Below are 4,541 nucleotides of genomic sequence, written 5' to 3' on the forward strand. Positions count from 1 at the left end.
TGTATATACCAATAGTACATACATCTAAAAGCTGTGTATTGTACGAGTACAAATACGGGTGCATACGAGTAGAATTGTTGATGAAACTGAACGAGGATGTAATTGTAAGCATTTTTGTTAATTAGAAGTATTTTGATAAGTGTCTTGAAGTCTTTCAAAAGTGTATGAATACATATTAAAACACTACATGTATATACATTTTAACTGAGTCGTTAAGTCATCGTTAGTCGTTACATGTAAGTGTTGTTTTGAAACCTTTAGGTTAACGATCTTGTTAAATGTTGTTAACTCATTGTTTATTAAATCAAATGAGATGTTAAATTATTACATTATCATTATATCATGATGTATTAATATATCTTAATATGATATATATATACATTAAATGTCGTTACAACGATAATCGTTACATATATGTCTCGTTTCAAAATCATTAAGTTAGTAGTCTTGTTTTTACATATGTAGTTCATTGTTAATATACTTAATGATATGTTTACTTATCATAATATCATGTTAACTATAAATATATCCATATATATGTCATCATATAGTTTTTACAAGTTTTAACGTTCGTGAATCGCCGGTCAACTTGGGTGGTCAATTGTCTATATGAAACCTATTTCATTTAATCAAGTCTTAACAAGTTTGATTGCTTAACATGTCAAAAACATTTAGTCATGTAAATATCAATCTCAATTAATATATATAAACATGGAAAAGTTCGGGTCACTACAGAGTATAGACCACAAGATTTGTTTGTTTGCATGCTTTGCCGGCATCTTTAAAAATATAAAAATATTCTATAAGTTTGAGCACCCGATAATTAAGCCTTAACATTTGTTTAGTACCCTTGTTGTTAAGTACACCTAACCAAAATGTACCACCTCAAATAGTATACGCCCGTTAAGTTTAGGTGAGTTTCTAACCCGGACGGACGGGGTTGTCAAGCCCTATGGATCCATATACACCTATTCGCACCCACCAGTTCTTAAACTAATAGCTACTAGTTACCAAAGCTAAGGGATTTTCGATTATAACTCAGCATAGAACGTAAGTTTAGCACTTGTGTCTACGTTGTAAAATAGAAAAAGACATGTATTCTCACCCCGAAAACAGTTTATAAAACAGTTAAAAAGTTGGGGCTATGACTCACCTTAAGAGCGCAGTAAACAATATGATAGTAAATAGCAGCGATAGTCCAAGGTTGTCAACCTATCATCATTAGGTTTAGGTTAGTCGGATCATCATGGTCATCATCATTATCATTATAGTTATGTGTTTGATATATATGTTCATATATATTTCCGGTGTTCCTTTCTAGAGTTTCTAATGTTAATCATTCCCACAGTTTAGATGTTGCATAAATCAAACGATCCTCGTTGCTATCAAGTAATTCAATGGACAGCCAGATGTAACCGGGGGCCAGGACTCTTGATCCGACTTTAAGTCGTGACATTCGAGATCCACAACCATATCCCAAACTGGCAACCTAGACACCATCCATGACCGTAAGTAGCGATGAGTCTCGTGAAAGTCATACGTTATTTGTTTGTGATTTTTAATTCCACGTATGTTCTAGTGAGTATAGGAATACATCACTTGTTCATTTCCGTTTTCGATATATATTATATTACCCTTTAATAATATTTAAGTCACATTATAATTTCTTTACATTATTTCTTTTCATATATATATATATTTACACACATACACATATACTTCTAATTATGTAGTACGTATATATGTATCTACATCTATACATACGTGCACTCATGTATACATGTATATCTACATATACGCATAAGCATAATCTTCCATATATATCTATATACTTCATATATACACAATATCATATCTATATTAGGGTTTTACAAAAATAGTTTCAAGTTATAATACACCATCATAAAATCATAATACTTTCATTCATCTCCAAATTACCATTCAATATTTTGATTCTAGTATTATCTTTAAAGTTCATGTCATTCACCAACTTTTAATCCATGTAGTTTATTCATGTTCTTAGCTATCATAGTTAATATTCATACTTATCATCTTTATTTTATCCATATTATTATTCATAACCTTGTTAATCTCTTTAAGTTCATATTATAGTTAATCACCATATTAATAGATTATTAAGTTTAGTTATATTCGTACATTTATATATTTATAATCATCATGTTCATAATCTTTTTATGTTATTTATAAGTATATTATAATTTATAATCTTCAAGTTTATCTATAAAATCTATTATAATCACTTCACCATGATTATCTATAATCATATTCCTAATCATACTATAATATTTATAATCATATTCATATTCATATAAGTATTATTAAAGTTCATAACTTTTATTAAATTCATATCCATATCAACCTATGTTCAAAGTTTTATCTTTATACATACTCAAGTTCATCAATTTTTATTCATGTATAAACATTATATTATAAGCATATAAGTTAAAGATTATATATATATAAAGTGTATAATTAAAACTTGAGTTTATGTGGTACCTTGGGAGTGAACGATGAAGAGAACGAGTGTTTTTGAGGGTGTTTGGAAATCGGGCAGCAGCAACAACAAGTAGAAGCAAAAAGTAGCAAAAATCGAGTGGTTCGGGTGGTGTTGGAGCTCGCGGATAGCAGCCAAACAGCAGGGGCAGCAACTGCAGTGATGGTGGCGGTTTGTGGGGGTGTTCGGCAGTCGGACAGCAGCAAAAAGAAGCTGCAGTAGGTGGCGGTTGGGCTGCAGCAAATAGGTGGTGGTGGTGGCTGTTTTTGGTGGTCGGCGGTGGTGATGTAGGGGAGGTGATGGTTGCCGAATTCCACAAGAGAGAAAGGGAGAAAGTTGTGATTTTTATGAATGAATTATGAGCTAGGATCATGGGTTTATATAGATGAGCAATTAGAAGAGAGTTAGGATTAGTATGGAGTTAGGATAAGGCTTTAGAAGTTTTAAGAAGGTTATGACTCTTTGGTTTAGGGTAAAGCTTCAAGTGTTTGAGTAGGATTAGGACTTCATTAGATTATTCTAGATTTAGGATTAGATAATTACATTTAATTAATTTGTTCCATTTATTTATTTATTTATTTATTTATTTGTTTTGCCGAAAATATATATATTTATATATATATTTTCGGTTTTTTTTTTTAATTTTACAAATGTACATCTGAGTCCTTGTACATTTTATTCGTGTTAGTCCTTCGTTAAATTTTTATTGATGATGACGAGCCATGATCGTTAGTTTAGGTAACCTCGTTACCCACTTCTTTCATTAGTTTCGGTTTTCTAACCGAGCATGTTTGCGTTGGACTACCTAAGTTTCAAGTTCGTTCGTATAAAAATGATCGAAAAAGTTGGGGTGTTATAATGCAAGACGGGACACTATGACCTGATCCTTATATTCGTGATCATCATGGGATGATTCAGGTAAATTGTCAATAAAAACATCTTGAAATGTTGATTGTAAGAAATAGTAATATGGGTACAACACAATTTTGAGGTCAAACAACCCATGGACACAAGACTCAATTTGAGAATTAACTTATAATGTTAATGGACAGGTTTATCTAGGAACCTAAGGTGCTTTTGAAGTTGAAAACAAGAAGTTGGTCTGAATATCCCATTAATGCTATAATTAAAGTGTGGATATGCTGCTACTGATCAGTGAATATTTGATTGTTAGAGTTCGTGAAATTGCAGTCAATACGTTCTAAAGATTGTAACACAAGCTTCTGAAACATTGAAATCACTCAAGGTATTTACTTGCCAAGTTCTCATATTTGAAATAGATATAACTAACGTCGTCGAATTTATGGATGTATTGATTCCAGATGGTGACATTTAATTAAAGCCTCTCAAATGGGATAAGCAATGGTTATTTAAAGGTGGCATATAGGTTGATATTATAGTCTATCTCAAATGGGATAAGCTAATGGTTATAAATCAACGGTTCAAATGGGTCGAGATTGTCCAAGTGTATTCAAATGGATAATAAGCTCGTGGGTTAACCTAACCGCAAAAGTTTGATATTCTTATACGTCGAGGATATCAAGTCAACATATTGGTCAGACACAATTGCCTTCTCTTGATAAGTTATGATTAATTATGCTTTTACATTAGATGGTATAACTTCAATGCTACATAGTGGTAATTAGCTTTTACATATAGTTTCTGGAACAAAATCACACTTGATATTCTCATGTGTATAGCAATGTTGGAGTTTTTTACATCATTTAAGAAATAACTCTGATTCGAAGTTATTGAAGTAGAGGTATTGTGACAATCAGGAGTTGTGTAACGACCTTGGATTTTCCAACGTTTATTTATTAATAATTATTATTATTAATACGTGTGATAAAACGAATGTATGTTATTACATTTACTTGTTGCCATGATTAACCATACTTGACTTTTGAATGCCCGAAACGTCTCTGTGACACACGAAACTTACACGAATAATATTTTCAAATATTATTTACATTTATGATTGATTTTATTAATCATTTTAATTAACTAAGGTTATTGGTTAATTACT

The sequence above is a fragment of the Rutidosis leptorrhynchoides genome, chromosome 2 (assembly GCF_046630445.1).
Source record: "Rutidosis leptorrhynchoides isolate AG116_Rl617_1_P2 chromosome 2, CSIRO_AGI_Rlap_v1, whole genome shotgun sequence".
NCBI lineage: Eukaryota > Viridiplantae > Streptophyta > Magnoliopsida > Asterales > Asteraceae > Rutidosis > Rutidosis leptorrhynchoides.